General features: G+C 38.5%; 1 protein-coding gene across 2 annotated transcripts in view; it reads left to right on the top strand.

Annotated features, from left to right (window-relative positions):
- Positions 1-591: 591 nt before the first annotated feature.
- Positions 592-23,273, top strand: part of KCNMB2 (potassium calcium-activated channel subfamily M regulatory beta subunit 2) — a 305,703-nt gene continuing 283,021 nt past the window's right edge. The window contains exon 1 of one of the 2 annotated variants that reach the window (XM_017955685.3): positions 592-1,093. The gene's annotated coding sequence lies outside the window, so the exon portion shown is untranslated. Of the gene's footprint in view, positions 1,094-8,745; positions 8,850-23,273 lie in introns of those variants that run through there. The other variant, XM_017955689.2, reaches the window with a different exon arrangement.

Below are 23,273 nucleotides of genomic sequence, written 5' to 3'. Positions count from 1 at the left end.
CAGAAGATAATGAATAAGTTGGGTAGTTGGAGGATAAAATGTTACTTGAGCTACTAAGAACTTTCTCTGCTTCCTTACTTGCAAAGGTACTTAACTTTTCAGAGTAGCACTTCCAGCAGACTAATACCCTCTTCTTTGACCAATGTTAAGAAATCCCTCTTCTATCTTCCATGATCATGACTGTCCAAAGTGGAACATGACAGTGTACACATTCCCATTCTTTCCGTCCACCATTCATTCTTTCCGTTTGACAATTGTGCCTGACATGTGATTGCTTCGGTCTGAAACACAAAGCTTTGCGAGTCAGCATAAAATAAACACTTTGTGCACTAAATGATCCATTCAGTCCAGTTGATCTATAATTTGAGATTTTGTGTACATGTGTACCTTAAGTCATACCTCAGTAATAATGAGAACTTTTCCTCTTTGGATTGATTCTCATACCTAACTCCAGAGAATACTTATTTTTGTAACTGGGAAGAGCAGGTATCCCTTACTGGGAGTAAGAGAATTGCTTGGAGAATCCTAGATTGTTTACTACCAAGTTCACTTTCCGTATCGAAAATACCTATTTGGCTGTCTCTCCTATAGTTAAGGAGGATTTGGAAATCTGATCCAGTGCAGGGCGATGTCGGTCTGGGAAGGAAGACTGTGAGCCCTCTCTCCCTTTTTAATATGAGAATTCGAAAGCAGTGGGGAAGTGATGTTGGACCTATCACAGCATTGCTAACAGACAGCCTATTACAGTATTTAATAAAAACAGAAACAGCATGCCTATCATAGGCTAATAAATCCTACCTCCTGCACGCTTTAAAACAGTATGAAGCAGCTTTAACGGAGCTCCAGATAACTAATTTCAAGCATGGCTGTCTAGCGTGCCTGTCACTCCTATTGTCCTTCCAAACTCTTTCAGACATTTTGAGCAGGGAGAATTAAAGCTATGAGTTAGAAAGGGTTGTGACATTAATGGTCCACAAAGGCTTTAGGCACAAGAGGTAATGATGATTACCGGTGGCTATTTGGAGGACTGCACTGGATCGCTGTCATTAAAAATTAAGCGTGGCTTTTGAGGAAGATGTGACAACTACCGGAGGTAGGATTTGCATGTAAAACAAAGGAATCTGTTGCTGTTTCATGCTTTTTTGTTTGCTCTGTGGCGTGCGGATCGTGAATTGCAGCCAGGTGCGGAGTGAGAAGCAGGAAGAGGAGGGAGAGGGGAGTGGGAGATGGTCTGCTTAGAGCAAAACACAGTGGCTAGTATTATGTTTTATGGCAGAAATGCCTCCAGGACAAAGTGGCACCAGGCTTATAGCCTGCTGAGTGTACATTCCACTCTGCTTTTCCTGTGGAGTAGAATGTTTAGAGGTCACGAAGGAAACACTTTGCCTCTTATCTGTGGTGCCAGCTGGGCTATTGGTGGGGCTGAGTGAAGACTTTGGTGGGTGGAAGGCATAAAGGTCCAAGAAAAATAAAGAGGAAGCGGTCCTTAAGGTTTGAAACCTGTTAGATAAATATTTTATTTCTACAGTCAATGTGTTTTGATGGTCAGAGTCTGATTTTTTCAAAGGGGAAATTGGAAGATTAGGACAAATTTCCCTGACAAAGAACTACTTCCTATGTAATCTATTATAAAAGAAAATTGGGTACCTTCGTCCGCTTTGCATGTTGAAAGGCTGACCCACACTGTTTGCGTTCATGATTTTGCTAAGCAGAGCAAGAGTTTTCGACTAAAAGAAGGGGCTTTCTCTCGGTTCCTGCTCTTGCTTTTCAACAACTGCCGGGGCTGCAGATGGAAATGGTGATTTGTTAGAGGTTATGGACTTGACATTTTACCTATTTGTTTTGTTTTGTTTTTCAAATGAACAGCATAAAAACACAATTCTCCTTCAAAGATGAGAGGGGCAGTTGGGTTCCAAAGTCCGGTGGATAATGGGTAGATTTACAAAGGAACTTACTATACTGCTTTGTACTTTATATGGGATCGGTATAGCACAATCAGAAAAGGAAATGTCAGGAAATCACAAGCTGAGATTTCTAAGGCAAAAGTACAATGATCAGAAACCAGTGTTTTCTCAACTTGATCTATGGTGCAAATTTCAGTCTTTGTCATTGCATATGACCCTCAATGTGAAGTGGCAGGAACATAGTAAGTGAATTTCCCAGTGCTGTTGTGTTGTTTCCCCAGTGGACTTCACAAACTCTGAGCTGTAAAGATGTTGCTTTATATTCTGAAAAACTCTATATTCTGAGGCATAGATTGGTTATAACGAATGGCAGATACATGAAATAATTATAAATTTATAAAAGAATGCAATATTCTTCAAATGCATCTAAAACTTCCATACTAATGCAGAATTAACTAGAAATAAAAGTGTAAGACAATTAGAGTATGTTTGTTTTCAGTTAAATACTGCAATTAAGGATAAGTAGGGCTTTTGCTCTTCTCTGATGCAGTTGAGTTTGTGTATTTGTGAGCTTCTGTATATATACTGTAATCCACATACAAAGTTGAAATCATTGCCCCATAGTAGATGGCATCTATGTTAAAGTTTCCTGTTTGTTTTTCCTAACAGTGTGGTGGATTTTACTGAACCAGCCGAACACTCTTGGCTGGTCTTTACGTGACCAGACCACATGTCCATGAAATGACTGTATGGAATTCTTGGTGCATTTGATAGCTATGACATCGTTTTCTGCTTCTATGTGGCCAGTGGAATGTGTGCCCTTGACCTTGTAAAGTCCCTTCTCCAGCCAATTGACCTCACCAGTCAAGAATGCATGTATAGAAAGAGAGAGCTCAAAATACACAAACAAAAATACACACATACATTTTACTTACTGTTGTTAGAGGTTTAAAAATCGATATTATTTCTATTATTTTCATTAATTTCATTCAGGGTAAAAGGACTTTCACTGCCTCTAGTCTTACCAATATCTTCTGAATCTAATTGCATCAAGTATTTACTTTGGAGGCAATTCGTGCCATGAAAGTTGTGAACAGGAGAAATTATTTTGCTGTGGTTATGCTCACAACACTTTACTGATAAACTAAAATGAATTTTTACAATTTTCACAGATTGATGAGGAAAAAGTTTCCGTATTAATTCTTGATGATATATGTGTCTGGACTGAACGCCCACAACATGAAAAATATAGAGGAGATATGGTGCTTGTTTTTCCTCTTTGTAAGCTGTGAGGAAAGCCAAACCAAGTAATTTAGTCAAAACAATCTACTTTGTATCACAAATTAATTTCATTGCCTGTTTACATTGGTAGATATCAGCCAAAACATTTTGAGATGTCTTTTTCTTTCAGCTTCTGCTACATCTAGTAATAAAAAACAAACAATTCTCCAGCTATGCAAAAAGCAAGTCTGCAATCCCCCTTGATATAAAAAATAAGCACAGCTTTAGTCAGTCCTGTTTCCTCAGTCCCCATGGATAACACAGCCATCGTATCGTCACCAAGACACTTAGAATCCGAAGTTGTCCTTGTTCTCTGTCTCTCTCATATACACAGACAGTCATCATCCTGCTTTATTGGAAGACATTGGACCAGATATTTCTCAAACTAACACAATCTTCCCTTGGATCATCTCTCCTTCTCATCAAAATATAATTAAAAATAAATCTTCCAAAGATAAATTTCTGCTATTATATCAAATAAAAAAGCAGACTGCAAGAATGTATATATAATTTTGTTAATGCATATGTGTGTGTGAAAAAAACTAGAAAAAAATGCATCAAAATGTTAGCAGCAGTTATCTCAATGAGGTGGAATTGGTGCATTTTATTCTCTTCATTCATTTGCACGGTTGCTATATTTTTTTCAAAGAGCATCTATTATATCAATAGCAAGAAGGCATGTCATAAAAGTTTATTTCTAGCTCCTGTTGCCATCTTTGCCCATGATCCTCCTGCATATCATGTACTATGTCTTCACCTCAAATTCCAAAGTCATTTGCTTGTCTAAGCACAACTGATTAAAGATGCCATTCCATTGTCAAATCCTCTTCATCCTTAGGTTTCTTGGTACTTCATGAAAAACAACATTGTCCTTTTTCAGGGACTGACTCCTACCTCTTAACTCAGGTTTCTGAAATAAAAGGAAAGAGAGAGAGAGTGTGTGTGTATGTGTTGAGTGTGTGTGTTTATCTGAGATGTCTCCCTATTTTGTAAATGGAGACTTTTTCAATCTCCTGCTGGTTCCTCATTATTTCCTAAATCTTTAAATGTTGGAGTGTTCCATGGATCAACTGTAAATTTCTTCTTTATCTATACTTAAGCCCTAAATGAGTTCAATCTAGTATCAAGCCCTCAGAAACTTCCCATATACAGAGAGCTCACAAATGCTAATCTCTAACCTTGACTTTTCCTCTAACTTCCATACTTACATATCCAACTACCTATATAACATTTCCACTTAAATGTCTTACAGGCATCTCACACAGGATATGCTCAAAATCAAATTTCTGAATTGCACAAAATGTCCTCCTTCTATATTTTTCTCCATCTGGGTAAATGGGAACTTCACCATTGCACTTGCTCAGAAAAACCTTGGAGTCCTCGGTGATCCTCTCTTTCTTTTGCACATCACAGGAAATCCTAGTGCCTCTACCTTCAAACTATGCCTAGCTTTAATTGTTTCTTATCATTTCCACTGCTGCCACTCTGGGCAAGTCACTACCAACTCTCACATTATTACATATTTTTCACAGTTGGTCTCTTACTTCTGCCTCCCTTCTCCCACCCACATGTTCTATTCTCTACCCAACACCGGTGGTCATTTCAATATTGAAGTTAAGTCATACCTTCTGCTCAAAAGCCTCCAATGTCTTTCTGTATGACTGCAGATAGAAGCCAAGGTCTTACAGTGGCCCGTGTGCCCTGGAATAATCTGGTTCCTCCCTGTACCCTTCTGCTACCACTCTTTCCCATTCCACTGCCACCATGCTGGCCTCCTGGGTTAGGGCTCAAATCCACCAAGCACTCTCAAACCTCAGAGCCTTTGACTTGCTCTGCCTGCTGCCTAAAGAATTCTTCCCCTGCATAGTCACTTGACTCAGTTCTTTACTTTTTTTTCAGGTCTCTGCTGAATGTCAGAAAACTTCCCTGAAAACACCTTTCAAATCACAACCCTTTGCATACTTCTTATTCCCAGACAATGCTTTCTTTTTCTCTGCAGCATACCATATTATCCCCAGGACATTACATGCTAAGATTTTATTGTCTATCTCCCTTTCCTCAATTGTAAACTCTATGAAAGCAGAAATTTTTATTTGCCTTCTGAAGTATTCATAGCACTTAGAATAGGGCCTCTTATGGAGTAGGCACTTAATGAGCAATTGTCAAATGAATGAACAAGTTGTTCAATGTAGGAATTAAATGTTTTCCTTCATCAAAATCCATTAGTAGCATTAGATTCCAAGTATAAGTTTTTCAACTTGAGAGTCAGAGCTCTCAACCTGAGTGTCATAACATTCTGTTGCTTTTTCCAAAGAGAAAAATACTGAGCACCTTCAAGAAAGTTAAGGAAATTCATTAAGATGGTTTTCTTTCCCCTCCCTGCACAGGAGGGGGGGAAAATCACATCACTGATTCCAATCCATGTCAAAGCAAATGAAAATTCAATTTGTCTGAATTTGATCTTATCCAAAAGATGACTTCTATTTCAAAAAGGACATTTTCACAGATCTCCTATACAAATGACTGTAAATGTTGACATGTCCTATATTTTCTTTGCTCTTCCCTGGTGATAAGGAAAGGAATGGTAAAATCAAGTTGGAAGGGATGATTGGGGTCAGTATGGCTTCCTAAGGGTACAAGCCCCAGTAGCCTGTGCAGCAATAGGAATCAATTAATACTAATCAATAATCGTACTGTTCATTTACACTTTCAAAATCAGCATTGTACAATCTCATGGTCTATTAAACAGTGACTTCTCTACCATTTATACATTTTTTTCAATCAATTAAAATATAATACAATAATCTTATTGTACAAATTGGATGTAAATAATAATGTCCAATATTTCTAGAATGTTTTATAGTGTCAAGAGGTTGTGTGATGTGAAAAGGATGCAGCATCGGAGATAAATACAAGTATTAAGACAAGATAAACTTGGTTTGAGTCTCACTTCACGTTGTTAGATATGGGTTCTAAATTTCTTTTCAAAGAATTAATATCAGTATGTTCAATTCTTTGCCTTCTACTTTTAAACTTAACTTCCTCGTAAAGCAACCTTTTTTGATTACCTACTCCACCCTGACTCATTCTGATCACCTGCTCCACCCTAACTCATTCAGATTGCCTGCTACCTGCTCTTACCTGACTCCCGCGGAAGCACTCACCCTGTCATTCTCTTTAAATTAGCCAATCGGAATTAGTTTATCCTGTGCAGTCTAACCCTAGCCAATAGGGGAACGACACAGCAGCAGGGGCCACGTGTCGTTCCCCTCCCTTGTCCAAGTGTGCGCTCACCATTGCTCCATCTGTAAGGGTGCACCCTTCTATAGAAGTAACTTGCCTTGCTGAGAATTAAAAAGAAAATTTTACATTCGAGTGCTATTCCTTTTGCAGCACCAAAACTTTAAATATAACAATAGCTACATGATGTTGAGCAAGTTTCTTAAATCTTACTGAGCCTCAGTTTCCTCAGTGGTAATTGGTGACGGTAATAACTACCTGGTTGGGTTGAAGATTAAATGTCATAATATATACCACTTTCCCATTAGAGTAACTGGCTCAGAGGAGAAGCTCAAAAAGTAATAGTTATCTTATTACTATTGTTATTTAATCTTCACAGCATACCTCAGCAGTAGATATTATACCTTCCATTGAACAGATAAGAAAACTCAGAAGTAGGAAAGTTAATCAAATTGCTCAAGGTCAAAGAGCTACTGTGCTATCAAAATTTAGTCTCTATTCAGCTGTAAAGACTCCTGATAAATAGAATGTTAGATTAACCGTCTTTAATGTATTTGATGACTGAATGCTACCAGTGATTAGGGGGATTTTTTTAAAGGAAGAATCTAAAGAATAGAATCGTCTTTCATATTTGAACAATGCAGGTGTCTCATGTGCTCTTTCCCTAAAGAAAGTACACTCAAACTCCCAGGAAACAATTTGAATGAATGCAAACTAACAAATTAAGAAGGCCCTCTCTAGACACGCCGTATCATGGAGTATTAGAAAACCAGTTTCACAGCCCTGAATATCTTCCTTTGAATCCCAATTCTGCATCTTGCCTGAGTCTCCCTTTCCTCAGCAGGAATGTAGGTAGTAATGGTATATTATTCATGGGGTCACAAGGATTAAATGAAATAACCTGTGCCCAGGTATCAGCACCATGCTTGGCACAAATTAGTGCATAATGCCTTGACCCATTTGTATGAAACTATTATGATCTTAGATGAAACTATCAAGTTGAATTGTGTTTATTATAATACTGCGAGATTTGGTTTAAAAGTCTCCTTTAGTTTTTACTTCTTGGTATTTCATGTCTCCAAATTCATTCAATGGATGTCATTTAAGAGTCATTTGACCAGAACCAGAAACCAATTTTCCTGAAATGTATGACATTTGCTCATTTCTTATTAGACCCAAAATGAAAGAAGCAATTCTGGAAAAATCAAAGAAAATGTCTGCCTCTCTGAGATACCAAACCTAATTTTATAATTCACATACCTGGGACAGAACTTCAACCCAGTGCCTTCCGTTGGCATTGTCAGGCTTCAACTTCAACATGTCCAGTGTCTTCACTCTGTGGCTGCACTGACAGAAACCCTGAGAAACTGACCAGGTGAATGCACGATCATACAAATGACTTCAGTGCACAACGTGCGTGAAATTGGCAATTAGCCTCATCAGTTACTCTAGATTTAGCATGAATTTTTGAATCCAAAGGGTGTTTCATTTAATCACTCAAAAAAAATCACTACCTCCAATTAAGCTATTTGGAAACTTTCAAACCCTGGTCTACTACATAGGTTAAACTTTTCTTTGGTCAATTCTGAGCTTCATTCTGCACCAAATAACTTCTCAAATTTATGATTCCTGAAGCTTGGTAACTAATGGTTGAATTTTGGGGGATGTTTTCCTTAACATTTTGTAATTTCTCAAGTCTTCCTCTGTAAGTGCAACTGGTCCCAACACTAATATCTCTCTCCAAAAGTGTGTATGTGTCACTGTCATAAAAATGTCACAGATTTTTAAGATTTGATTTTTTTTCTTAATCTTCACAATATGTTGCTCCTTTTTGTTGCAAGAATACTCTGTGCATGGCCTTTATTACACTTTGCTATGATCTTTGGTTCACTTATCTGCCTCCTTCCACCCCTCCTTAAACTGTAAGTCTCTGAAAGGTTAAGGACTAGGTCATCATCATCACAGTACTTTCAGTGCCTAGCAGAGTTCACGGCAGTAGTTAACGCTCAATAAGTGTTTCTTGAAAGAACAAATCAATCATATCTATAGTAGATTTCTTAGTGTCCAGTTTGACCTAAAAAGGGTAAATGCCCACATGGTCAAAAAAAAAATCATACACCGCAGAAATACAGTACTGCAGGGAATTATTTTATAATAATTAAGCCCTGGATCTGCCATGGGCTCACTAACCTCTCATTCACCTGTTCTCTCACCTCTTCTCTTTATATTCCCAGGCCCACATCAAATGCTCTTTTTGACTGTTTCTCCCTTCCTTCCTCTCTGCTGTCTGCCTACAGCCACTACCCTATTTTTCTAAAGCACATGGTGGGAACTTCCATTCGAAGCTGACTTTGAGTTTGACAGCCCAGACAGCAAATGCCTAAACCCCCTCCTCATCAAAGCCAGGGTGACAGATGAGCCTGGGTGAGTATTTCAGCTCTGGGAAGGGGAGAAAATGAATCAGCAGTCAAATGTCAAGTTTGCTGACTCTTTAGGAAAGAAAGAGAAGATACTTATAATACTGGACAGGAGGGCTTTGGCTTACATTTGCCAGCTTTATACTAAATAGGGAAAATGTCAGCTGAATCCCACATGTAGATTCCTTGTCATCTTGGTGTTTTCCTGAGTGTAAAATTAAAACTCCAAAAGATTCTGGACATGAGAGCTCATTTTCAGTTTTCAACAAATCTAGCTGATGAACAAAAACACAGGCAAGTAGTAAAATATGCAACTAAAATTTTAAAGTCTAATTTTTAGCCAGATAATTAGGTTGCAAACTCATTGAAAGCAGCAACGATGTTTTTATAAATCTCAGATGACTAGAACTATATTAAAAATATACAATAGGTTTTTTAAAAACAATTTCTTGATTAATATATGTCCTCCTCCTCACCCTATCCCCTAAGGTAAAGCCATGTTAGGGAAATCAAGAAAATGTCTTATCTTTATTTACCAGGCTGCTTGACTGGGGATTTAGGGTTCCAGAAACCACACAAGTTTTAATTCCACAGAATCCCCTTTGCACACCGTGGTGTAGAGAGGGCACTTATAGAAGGGGAAGGAGATTATAGAAGGGGAAGGAAAGAGCAGCGTATGAGTTCTGATGTTGTCTGTTTGTTTGTGGAATCCTGTCACTCACAGGCATTTCTATGATTGGAAATCATTTACAAAATTAGTCCACATGGATTCTTACTAAGGAGGATTCAATTTGGAAATTTCTTGAAATAAAGCCCTTACTACACTCTGTGTGTCTGGGAATGTCACTGACATAGTTCAGGACTTCATAAATAATGAGTTTGGTTTTGTAAGACATTTGAAGTCTTTTCTTCATTGGATTTTTCACTGGAAAGCTGGTAAAGGTCAAGCACCTGACTCCATAACTCATCCACAAAGGTAAAATATCTCTCAAAGTAAAACTCTGAGAAAGTTAAAAATAGCCAGCAATTCAAATGCAAATCTAGAATCTTTCTTGCTTTGCATCAGATGCAGAGAATCATTCCGGACATGCTGCATAAGGCACTTTATGAGAAGGATAGAGAAGCAGTTGGTAAATCTTGCTCATGAGATAATTCTTGAATGTCTTCAGTTTGGTCCTGCATAAGCATCTGAAAATTTCAGACTACATGAAGAACGTATAGTCCATGAAATTGAACTCCTACAGAAGGATTCTATTTCTGTAGAAATGCTGGAACTATTGGTTGTCTCTGGATTGTTTGTTTGTTTCCTACTATATTTCAAATGAGGAAATTAGAAGAAGGGGAAAAAAAAACCTGACATCCAGAAGAAAATAATACCTAACTTTAGAGGCCACATTTTAATCACGTTTTAACAGGATTAGTCCCATTTCTCCCTCTCTGTGAAGGTGATCATTCACTGGTTTAACTTTGCTTCATGGTGGTTTTATTTGGTCCTGTGTGGTGCTTGGGAACAGCCATGTGAGGCTGTCTGTGTAGATAACTCAAGGTAACTGTTTGCTTTGAAAACATAAAAATAGAACAGCACAGGATTCATTTCTCTGTTGGAATGAATCAAAAGAAAAGTTGAGAGAGAGAAATAAAGTTTATGTATAAAGGAGAAGGAAAGTTTATGAGAACTTTCAAATATGAGAAAATTTTTGTAGGTATAGAAAACATAACAATAGAACTGGTACAAAGAAAACTGGCTAGAGAATGTCTGTAACAATCTGCTTCTCAATCTTCTGGGTCTATTTCCCCACTGACAAGTGGATTTAGTGTTTGCTGAACTGAAAGTGAAAAATAAATGGTATAAAGAAAACAAATGTGCTCTGATTTACATGCCTATATGAAGAAAGCTGTCTTTTTTCATATAAGCATATAAAGTTGTAATTTTGATTTCAGGCACATGGTGGTATTTAGTATGTTCATTGCAGCTTACATCCTAGTGAGAAGTAATAAGAAAATTAATAAACAAGATAAAAAGGAAGCTATTTACATCACCTCAAGCTATGAACGTCCTAAGGTGTCTACACATTTTAAAAACTCATTCTCCATCCTACTACCCTTTAAATTATAGCCTATTACAGGGAGTAAGTGGGGACCATGCCCTGACAGAGTGTCAATGTGTCTGGAGAGCAAGGGTCAGCAGCATGTATTTGGAAATAAGGCTAAAAGGTAGAAAAGAGCCATGCTAGGTAAGACCTTACAGGTCACATTAATGAGTTTGCTCATCATTCTAAGAGCAATGGAAAGCCATCCAAGGTATCAGGCAGGGGGCTGACAAGGTAGTTGCACTTTCCAAAGGTATCTATGACTGCAATGTTGTGATCAAAATGGAGAAGAACAAAAGTGGATGCCAAGAAGCCAGATGAAAGGCTACTGTAGTAATCCAGACGATGCTAGCCTAGCCCAGGCAGCAGTGAAATGGCGGAAAGACAGTCAGAAAAATATGTGTCTGTAAAGTGCTATATTTGAATACATTCCCAATGATCATGTGACAGAAACTTAACCCCCAATGCAACAGTGTTAAAAGGTGAGACCTTTAGGTGAGTAGATCATGAGTGCTCTGCCCTGAAGAATAGATTAGTGCCATTTTCGCCGGAGTGGGTTAGTTATTGTGGAAGTGGGTCCCTAATAAAAGGACGAGTTTGGCCCCCTTTTCCTCCTTCACCTCTCTGTTATGTGTGTGCACTCTGTTGCTCTTCCGCTTTCCACCACTGGCCCCTTGACCTTGAACTTCCCAGCCTCCAGGTGTGTAAGAAATAAATCTCTGTTCTGTATAAATGACTGAGTCTCAGGTGTTCTGTTATAGCAGCATAAAATGAACTAAGACAGAAAATCACTTCATAGAGTTGCTCATAGACTAAATTTGAGAGGTGGGTAGAGAGAGAGACAATGTCAAGGATAACTCTATATTTCTGGCTTAAACAACTGGATAGATGGTGAGATTATGGAACATTGGAAAAGGACTAGAGTTCCCTTTCATCAAAAAACATTTTAAAATTACGTGTGTGTGTATGTGTAAGTGTGTGTGTGTGTATATATGTATATGTATATGTATGTATGCATGTATGTATATTCTTCAAATCCTCTCTTTATTTGACTTGAATTATGTTTAACTATTTAACTTCCCAGGTTCTCTCCTACTTTATAGTTCTTTTTATCTTTTCTCCTTTCCTGGATTCTTTATCTTCTCTTACTCTTTAGAGCTTTTTTCAGTAATTGCAAATATCATCCATCCACACTTAAAACCCAAGCCAGCTGCAACCTTGCTCTTCTAACCCAAGTCCTATGTTGTCTACTACCTATGTTGACATTTCCCTGCTGCTGCCATTTTTAGACTTCAAAATTCACTTGGCAAAATTAAACACTTATCAGACCTAATAAATCTATACAGTCTGATGTTTCTATTCATTGTACCACAAATCTTCCAGCTATTAAAGCCAATAATTATCTTTGAATCCTCTTCCAATGATAGACCTAATTGACCTACTGATTTTTCCTTCAAAATATCTTTTGTTTCTGTGCCTTTTCTCTTCATGGACAAATAAAGTCCCTTTACTGGCACACTTTGGTTATTAGGATAGTTTGCTAAATAACCTCCTCAACTCTACTCTCACACTTTTCAAAGTGGTAGTTATTGAATCACCTGCACAAGAAATATCTGGGGAGCTTTGTAGAAATATCAATTCATGTGGCCCATATTTAATCAGAATCTTTTTGTGTAAGGCCTGGAAATTTATCAAATACTATAGATAGATCTAGTATATATTATACATTTTGAGAAAAAATGTTCCAATCTCTTTCTGCCCTAGGTTTCTTCTACATAGATCATCCAAATGAGTAGTTTCAAAGCATGACCTCAAGCATGGAACTTCCTTCATCACAGCCATTGGCTCTCACTTAACCAAGCAAATCAAGTCTCCTAGGACTAGATGTCAAGACCCTCCAATTTCTGATGGCCAGATAAATTTCTAGCCTAATCCTTACCTCCCTTCTCTCACTCTGTTACAACTAAACTATACTACTTGCCATATCTCAAACATGCCTGTCATGTCTTTATACCTCTGTCCATGAGCCTCATGCATTTCAAACCTCCAGAAAAGGTCTCTTTTCCCTCTCATTTTCACCTGTCAAAATCGACCAGTTCTCAATGCTTCCTCCTAAATGAAGCCTCCCCTTAATCCTTTCCCATTTTTCCTCTTCCTTTTCTATTCCTTTCACTCCAAGCTAGAAGGAGCCTCTCCAATCTTTGAACTCCTTCAGCAGATTTTACCTTTTGGTACTTACTTGTCACATAATTACATGTATAAATAAGTTTTCCTTTTTCACTTCTACTCACAAAATTGAAGACAGGAACTATGTTTTATGAAAAGATGAATTGATGAATGGAAAGAAAGTTGACCTGAGTTCAAAATCCATCTAGTGCATGTCCTTGGGCAAATAATTGAGTTCCCTTATTAAGTGAGATTATGTCACTTACTTTATAGAATTTTGGTCAGTGTAAGTAGAGGTATCTTATAAAAAGTTGAGCAACATGAAATGGCAAATATTTCATTTTCACTGACAAAATGGAAATTTCATTATACTTGGTGGTTCTCTACATTTTAGTATGTTTTTCTTTAAAATATTGTGTATACTATGCTTTACATCCACTTTACACATCTTGTCCACTGAATATATAAATGAACATAGTAATGCTATTCTTATTAGCATGAAGAGAGAGAAGAATTAGAGAGACTCTGAAATAGAGAGAAGAGAGAAAAGAAGGGAAACTCAATCTGCCTCAGGGCTTACCTTGCCTCTTCCTTTTTCTTTTCTTTTTTTTTTTTTTTTTTCTTGAGATGCAGTCTCACTCTGTTGTCCAGGTTGGAGTGCAATGGCACAGTCGTGGCTCACTGCAATCTCTGCCTCTCGAGTTCAAGCGATTCTCCTGTCTCAGCCTACCGAGTAGCTGGGATTATAGATTTACAGGCACACACCACCACGCCCAGCACTTTTTTTTTTTTTTTTGTATTTTTAGTAGAGACGAGGTTTCACCATGTTGGCCAGGCTGGTCTCGAACTCCTGACCTTAGGTGATCTGCCTGCCTCAGCCTCCCAAAGTGCTGGGATTACAGGCGTGAACCACCGCGTTGGGTTGCCTGTTCCTTTTTCAAAGCAGGTGAGCACACAGCAGTTTTAACAATAAGCTAAAGCAAGCTCTTTTCTAATGAGAAAGTTCTGTTAAATAAAGGTCAGCAAGAAAAGTAGCAACACTCATTGTCTCTTGTTTATGGTCCATCTGAGCATCATGTAAACTTGCTCAAATTTCTCTCCTGTGCATTGTTATTTTACCTAGAGTTTACCTAAATCACATTCCGCTCTACCCTGGCTGGAATTCTTTGTCATTAATCAGAATAACAATAATGTTTCCAAATGTAACTTACAAGAAAAGTATGCATTTTTTTTTTCTTCTTTTCAGCTATCTTTCCATCCCCTTGCATTATTTATGAAAAGAAAAATACCTCTTGACCAGTTAACTTAAAGGAAACTCTTACCTTGATAAGGTCAGTGTTATGTCGGCTATACAAGTAAATTAACTAAGGAATTGATGTCATTTTCAGGTTCTCGCTTTAAATCTTCAGACTTTGCAACCCCAAGGAGAGATTCTTTGTCTAATACTTCCTTTGTTAAAAAATAATTTGCCCCATGAAGGCATTACATTAAAAGAGGTCCTTGAGGATTATACATTATTCAAGAGGTATGTCAAGCTCCCAGGAGTTAGGAGTGAGCTAGTGAGACAAATACCATGCAAAGGTACACAGTGCTTTGGATATTTTCATAGAAAAAATGTTACTAACAGAAGCTAAGAAAAGAACAAAGCTCTAAGAAGGAACATCAGTATTAGCAGGGTTCCAATCTCTTTTTTGCCACTAGTGTGGCAATTATGTGATATTGAGCAAGTTAGCATCTTGGTGCCTCAGTTTCCTCCTCTGTAAAATGGGATCGGAATACCTGCCACGCAAGGGCTTCATATAAGTTAAATGAAATCATGTATGCCACATGGCTGGCCCAGTGCAGCACATAGTAGCATTTCAATAAATGATTCCTGTTTTTATTATTAAGATGAGAGTGGGTAATCATGTCAAATATTACAGAGAATTCAAAGGAAAGGCTTTGGATTTTGTGATTTGGGATCTGAATTCAATGACAAAGTGGGAGACCATTTTCCACAAAGAGGATAAGCACCAAAATCAGGTTGCAATGACATTAAAGGACTGAGCAAGTGGTGAGGATGTGGATTATTCTTTCCAAGAAAAAATATTCCCCAAAAGGAAAGTAAGAGTGAGGGCAGTTGACAAAGGGCTGGTGAGGATGAAGGAACAGTACAGATGCTTTTTCTTCCCAGAGGCTGGCTGTGAGGGCCTTTTGGTAGTTGATGAAGTAATATCTTATCCTATTTTGTAGATTACACATTGAATTCACTCAAAATTTATCTCCTATTGTTCTCACAACTCTGTGTGGTGAGCATCACCATCCCCATTTAGGACAGAAAAACTGAAGTTAAAAAGCATTGAAAGCCCTATCCCATGTCCCATGACAAATAATGGCAGAGCCAGGATTTCCACCAACTCCTCTAACATAAACTGCAGGCCACACCGCCTGACCTAACTATGAACCCATCACTTCTGCCTTTCGAACCTTCTTCACTAAGACATGTGCATTTCCGGAGAGGATTTGGAGGGAAAATCCTGGGAGAAATAGTTGTTTGTTTTAAGGTGGCCACTGCTGACAAGTCCTTAAAAATATCCACAGTGTTACACAACATTTATTGAGCACTTTGCAGATGGCAGACAGTTTACACAATAATATCAGTTATAGCTTGTGAACCTTTATTAAGTCAAGGATTGTACTAGGCATTTTACTTGCATTTGAAGTTCAGAACAGTCCTAAAATCCCTATCATGCACTTGAGAAATCTGTCACTCAGAAAGCATGATCAGCTTGCCCAGGATCCAATATTCAAGCTGAAGCCCGCCAGACTGACAGACTTTCAAGTATCCCATTTGACACCTGCTGGCCATTTGGCACACTTTCTCCCTAGGTACCAGTGTGCACAAGCCCCAAGTGTGCAGGTCTGGACTATGAGGTCCCAAGAGGGCCACACCCAGAGCTCCAGAACCCAGAAGAAAGCACATGACTCACACACAAACATCTGGGGCAGCTAACCCAGGCAATCTGCTTTTCTGTGGATCAAAATCTATCTTTTGTCTTTCTATATGCACAAGGTAATGCATGGTGCTGGTCCCCATCCAGACGCTGACCAAGGTTTACAGATACGATTCTAAATGTCGACTGTGGAAGAATGATGTAACAGCACTCCCACCACAAACTCCCACACTGAGGAGTTGTGAAAGAGAAAGAAGAGTCCAGCAAAGAAGGAAAATGTTTTATAACAGATTTCCTATTCTTTTCTTAACATATCATCAAATTGTTTCTCTATTTTTCTGCAGTTTTATTTTTTGAATAACCCCCCCACCAAAATATTCTATTCTTTTGCCACCATCTCTAAGACAGTTCAGTTTGACAACCCGTTTCAGACAAAATACAATTATGCCTCTATTTTATTTACCTAATAATTTCCATAACTCTGTATATCAATGGCAATATAAGCTTTATTTTCTTTCTGTCTCATTTCCCCAAAATCAGCCTTGATCTCATTAACGTGATGCATGGGCTGCTTTTCTGTAAAATCACCTTTCCCAAAACTAGGTAGAATTTAGGCCACAGTTCTTTCCATCTCTATTAGTTTTTTAAATACGTATTTGTAACTGTTTTAACTCAAGCAAATATAATAAGTATCCTTGCTTTCGCTTTTTTCTAAATTATCGGAATTCAAACAATCTATTATTCTAAAATTATTATAATTTGTATTCAAAAGCAATGTCCTAATAAGTCACATATTTTAAGCCTCAGTAGTCTGCTAGATTTGTGAATAAATACCATAGTCACTTGTGACAGCCCCCATAATGATGCTTAGATTTCTCTCTTTGCCAACTAGTGCAGAGTTTGATGTTATTTGTGTTTCGAAGACATAATAACGCCTAAGGGTTTCTTACTGGTAGTTCTACAATAAAGATAAGCAGAAAAAAACTGCCCTATGTTGTTATCTTAGCTGGATTTTTCTCACTGCTTGTCAACTTGCTTCCTCTGCAGTGATATTGCATTCATTCATAATCACAAAAGAAAATCAATTTTAATAAAACATTAAAACGAAATTTCACCCGAACCTTCACCTGAAACTTGAACTTCTAAATTGCAGTTCACCTAAAGTCAGTTAAGATTTATGACAGATACATAAAATGTGAGGAAGGAAACAGATTTCCCTTATTATCCTACCTAAGTACCATCTGGCACCATGCTAGAAAAGAACCCAAAATCCTGGTTTGCTGCTAGTCTTAATCTGGATATGTTTGTAAGATTTGATTTAAAATTTTGAAAAATGAACTGAATATTGGCCAACACAGACTTTAACAATGCCCACTGAAAACAAAATTAAAAGGCATGGGCAAGCCACTCAAATGCAAGAAATTATGGGAATTGTGACCCAGACACAAAAAGAGAGTTTTTGGCTGAGGAATGTCACTCAGCACTGAGCGTTCTCTGATTAGCTTCAGAGAGATTCCTTTTTTTTTTTTTTTTGGACAGTCTCCCTCTGTGGCCCGGGCTGGAGTGCAGTGGCACCACCTTGGCTCACCGCAACCTTCATTTCGTCTCTTGGGTTCAAGTGATTCTCTTGCCTCAGCCCTCCCAGGGAGCAGGGATTACAGGTGCACATGCTACTACGCCCAGACAATTTTTATATTTTTTAGTACAGACTGGGTTTCACCGTGTTGGCCAGGCTGTTCTCAAACTCCTGACCTCAAGGGATCTGCCTGTCATGGTCTCCCAAAGTGCTGGGATTACAGGTGAGAGCCACCGCACCCAGCCACAGTTTCTATAGTACTGGAGGATTGTTCATATCAGTTTTCCTAAAAATAAAAGAGGGAATGAAGGTAAGCAGAGAAAAAAAAAGCAAATAATTAGACGAAACCATTGAAAAGAGATATACCAGAGCCAGATTGTTTTAACAAAAACTATTCAGAGTAATAATAGCTAATATTTACTGATTACTTACTATATTTATGTGTCAGGTGTTACGCTTACATGATTATCTCATCTCATCCTGATGATAAAGCTATGAGGTAGGTTTTTTTTTAAATATCTGTTTCTCAGATGAGGAAACTGAGGCACAGAAAAGACCTTCAACTTCTTCAAAGTTATAGTTAACAAGAGTTACGGCCTTGATTCAAGTTCAGCTGATCCAGTCCTGATTCCAGAATGTATATACTTTATCCCTATTGTAATAAAATTTCAAATCACTATGCATATAAAATCATAACCTTCAGAGGATATGGTTGTAGATACATTTGAATCAGCTTTTAATAAGAATTCATACGTGAAATATTTATCAGAGTCAAATCTCAAAACTTCATTTGGTACCAAAGAACCATGCCTATTGTCATCTGGTGTTGTAGAATGGAACTTCAAATCATAGTGATATTTAGAGAGTTCATAAACATGTATGTTTAAAGAAGAAATTTTTTTCTCTTATCAGTGTCACCTAGAACCTTATGAGAAATGACAATTCCTTTCTTTCTTTCTGATGTAGAACAAGTGACCCAACTTGCAAATTAATTTAATTCAATTCTTTTTTCTTTCTTTCTTTTTTTTTTTTAAATTATTATTATACTTTAAGTTCTAGGGTACATGTGCATAACGTGCAGGTTTGTTACATATGTATACTTGTGCCATGTTGCTGTGCTGCACCCATCAACTCGTCAGCACCCATCAACTCGTCCTTTACATCAGGTATAACTCCCAGTGCAATCCCTCACCCCTCCCCACTCCCCATGATAGGCCCCGGTGTGTGATGTTCCCCTTCCTGAGTCCAAGTGATCTCATTGTTCAGTTCCCACCTATGAGTGAGAACATGCGGTGTTTGGTTTTCTGTTCTTGTGATAGTTTGCTAAGAATGATGGTTTCCAGCTGCATCCATGTCCCTACAAAGGACACAAACTCATCCTTTTTTATGGCTGCGTAGTATTCCATGGTGTTTATGTGCCACATTTTCTTAATCCAGTCTGTCACTGATGGACATTTGGATTGATTCCAAGTCTTTGCTATTGTGAATAGTGCCGCAATAAACATACGTGTGCATGTGTCTTTATAGCAGCATGATTTATAATCCTTTGGGTATATACCCAGTAATGGGATGGCTGGGTCATATGGTACATCTAGTTCTAGATCCTTGAGGAATCGCCATACTGTTTTCCATAATGGTTGAACTAGTTTACAATCCCAGCAACAGTGTAAAAGTGTTCCTATTTCTCCACATCCTCTCCAGCACCTGTTGTTTCCTGACTTTTTAATGATCGCCATTCTAACTAGTGTGAGATGGTATCTCATTGTGGTTTTGATTTGCATTTCTCTGATGGCCAGTGATGATGAGCATTTTTTCATGTGTCTGTTGGCTGTATGAATGTCTTCTTTTGAGAAGTTTCTGTTCATATCCTTTGCCCACTTTTTGATGGGGCTGTTTGTTTTTTTCTTGTAAATTTGTTTGAGTTCTTTGTAGGTTCTGGATATTAGCCCTTTGTCAGATGAGTAGATTGCAAACATTTTCTCCCATTCTGTAAGTTGCCTGTTCACTCTGATGGTAGTTTCTTTTGCTGTGCAGAAGCTCTTTAGTTTAATGAGATCCCATTTGTCAATTTTGGCTTTTGCTGCCGTTGCTTTTGGTGTTTTAGACATGAAGTCTTTGCCCATGCCTATGTACTGAATGGTGCTACCTAGGTTTTCCTCTAGGGTTTTTATGGTATTAGGTCTAACATTTAAGTCTCTAATCCATCTTGAATTAATTTTCGTATAAGGAGTAAGGAAAGGTCCAGTTTCAGCTTTCTACTTATGGCTAGCCAATTCTTTTTAACATCAATTATCAAGCCCCTTTCAGAAAAAAAAAGCACTTATGGTTTTCCTTCCTCTCAAAAATAAAGAACTCAAGTTTGCATTATTTCTATGAAATAAGTATAATTTACATGCAGAAGTCAGTAGGCTAGTGAGAAACTAAGGTTGATAAACACACTAGAAGATATGTTCCCTTACTCTCAAGTTGCTTGCAAATTAGTATTGATTACTACTCAAAAGAAAGCACTGTCTCGCTTTTCAAAAGCATATGGGTCTTGTGTAAGGATATGGGTCTCTGCTCTCTGCAAGTGACTTTATTATGGATAGAAGTTGTCTAGAGAGGACTTCACAAGACTGTCAAACTAATCCTTCCTTAGCAGGTAGCTGATAAGAATATATGACCAAGACCACTGTTCTTGTCATTTACATTGGGATTACTAAAAGTTGATGCCTTCAGGATGAAAAGAGAGGTGATAGAAATGTTGGCCTGACAGATCAGAGGAGCTGGCATGTTAGAAGAGTGTCCTCACACATGGAAAGCCCCCATGCTACCTGCTGCTCAGGTGGACTCTGCAACTGGGAAGTTCCAAGAGCAATGAGAGTCAAAAGAAAGACTGAACAGAACATTTTACTCTTTCTCAATAAAATAACTCTTCATCATCCACAAACCTTCCCCTAGCAAAAAATTTTCTTCCCTGTGCTGCCAACTCCTGTTGTCTGACACAATACACAATTTAATCTAATGGAATCACATGAAGTTAAGAGCGTGAGCTTTCACACCTGGGATTTGGCCCCTATCCTCTCATTACTAGCTATGTCATCTTGGGCAAGTTACTTAAGGTTTTCAGCATCAGTTTCTACATCTATAAAACGGGTGCTCATAATGTTTATCTAGCAGGTCTTTTGGGAAGTTTGCATGAAATGACATATATAAGACATGTGCTCATATGATGGGTGAGCAATCAAAACTAGTCATTGCTATAAAAGCACGGGCTATGTTCACAAAGCCCTATTGTCACTGTTCACTTTATGGTGAATAGCCATTTCCACTGTATTGCAGTTTGTGGGGAGGAGGCCCAGTGGGAGGAAGAATGGGGAGATATTTTTGTTTACTCAGATAGATTGTAAGTCCCTGATCCTTGATACTAACTACATCCAAGAAAGAATATCATATCTGACATTAAGGGCCTAACCTAAGTGGTGGAGACTATACACATGGTGCTGTATTAGAAAGTAGAATGTGCTCACTATTATACCAGACTCACAAAGCACTTTGGGATCACCAAAGAGGGGAAAGCTAATTTTGACCAGGAGTTGAGGATGCCATCATGGAAGCCTGCATATTTGATCTGTGTCTTAAACAAGGGACTGAATACAAATTAGAAATAAGAAGGAAATAGACACCTCGAAATTTCAAAAGCAAAACAGTCACAACTTGGGATGCATAGGATATGGAGAGTAAGTAGGAAAAAGAAGAGTGAAAGATAACCAGAATTTAGAAGCCCTGAAAACTGGAAGGACAGTGCTGACTGAAGTTCAGCAGGATGTCACAGAGAAGGAGTGAAATCAGTAGAAGATGATAAACTCAGGTTGAGTTTGAGGTGGAGGAAGAACATCCAGATGAGGATATATCCCGGTGAAGTATAACTTACAACTCAAGGAAGAGATGTAGATTCCAGAGTCATTTTCATGGATATGATCATTTAAACTTAAGCAATCATTTTAGGGGAGAGAATAAATCAGTAATTTAATGGCAACTAGTATAGAACAGTAAGAAGCAGCTATGCTTTGGGGACTCATAGACACACAGTTTTGTTTGTTTGTTTTTTGTTTTATGTTTTTTGTTTTTTTGAGACGGAGTTTTGCTCTTATTGCCCAGGCTAGAGTGCAGTGGTGCAATCTTGGCTCACTGCAACCTCTGCCTTCCAGTTTCAAGCGATCCTCCTGCCTCAGCCTCCCAAGTAGCTGGGATTACAGGTGCCTGCCATCACGCCTAGCTAATTTTTTTGTATTTTTAGTAGAGACAGGGTTTCACCATCTTAGTCAGGCTGGTCTCAAACTGCTGACCCCGTGATCTACCTGCCTTGGCCTCCCAAAGTGCTGGGATTGCAGGCGTGAGCCACCGCGCCCGGCTGACATATAGTTTTATAGGAAACTTTGTGCAACTGAGAAGGAAACCAGGCGAATGTAGAATCACAGATGCCAAAGGAAGAGCGAATTCTATAGTGGCAAGGGTGATTGGGAATGTCAGGCCCTAAAGAGAACCTGAGTAGCATGAAGCATGAGGGACTGTGTATGCCACATGGTGACTGCATAGAAAGCTGTTTCAGGGCTACCAAGGAGCAGAACCATTGAGAAGGTAAAGTAGGAGAGAGATGCATAGAATCATAGCTTGAGGGACAAGGGAAGGTGCTTTATTAGGATAATAGAAGCCCAAATACGTTTGCAGGTTGGAGGCAAGGAGCCAGTAAAATGGATTAAAACTGAAGAATAAACAAGGATTAATTAATCAATCAAGACCTCCAGAGCACTGGTTGTCAACCCTTTCTTAACATAAAACTCACCTAGGACCCTTATTATAATACTAACACCTGCTCCTGATTCTGATCAGGATTATTTACTAGTTTTCCCAGGTGATTCAAATCTGTATCTAGGTATGAGAGTCACTGACTTAGAAGAACTGGACATTGATGGCCGGGCGCGGTGGCTCAAGCCTGTAATCCCAGCACTTTGGGAGGCCGAGACGGGCGGATCACGAGGTCAGGAGATCGAGACCATCCTGGCTAACACGGTGAAACCCCGTCTCTACTAAAAATACAAAAAAACTAGCCGGGCGAGGTGGCAGGCGCCTGTAGTCCCAGCTACTCGGGAGGCTGAGGCAGGAGAATGGCGTGAACCCAGGAGACGGAGCTTGCAGTGAGCTGAGATCTGGCCACTGCACTCCAGCCTGGGCGACAGAGCGAGACTCTGTCTCAAAAAAAAAAAAAAAAGAAGAACTGGACATTGGATTAAGACCACTATAGATGGTTATTTTGCAATGACAAAGGCTCTCTTTTTCCTCTGAGATGAGGGTAGTATAGTACTGGGGTGGAGGAGTAAGAAAAGGATGAATTCAGAGCAGAAACATTTAGAAAGACTTTGAAAGAACTCTTGATGAATGGCTTCAAACCGAGAAAGTAGAAGGTGAGATGCTTACATTAAGGGTGCAAAAGTAAGATTGGGCCATGAAAGAAATTTAAAACATTTCAAATAACTATTAAGATTTCCACAGAGATAAACAAACTGTCCAATTACTGCTTTATTCTCTCTACCCTTATTAGTTGGCCATGCCTTTACAAAGAAAGGGCATTACTGTGTTTCCTGTTACTCTTATGAAAAAGTGAAAAAGAAATATTATAATTGGGG

This window comes from Papio anubis, chromosome 2, assembly GCF_008728515.1.
Source record: "Papio anubis isolate 15944 chromosome 2, Panubis1.0, whole genome shotgun sequence".
In the NCBI taxonomy this organism is placed as follows: Eukaryota; Metazoa; Chordata; class Mammalia; order Primates; family Cercopithecidae; genus Papio; species Papio anubis.
This window is presented reverse-complemented; position numbering and strand designations above follow the sequence as displayed.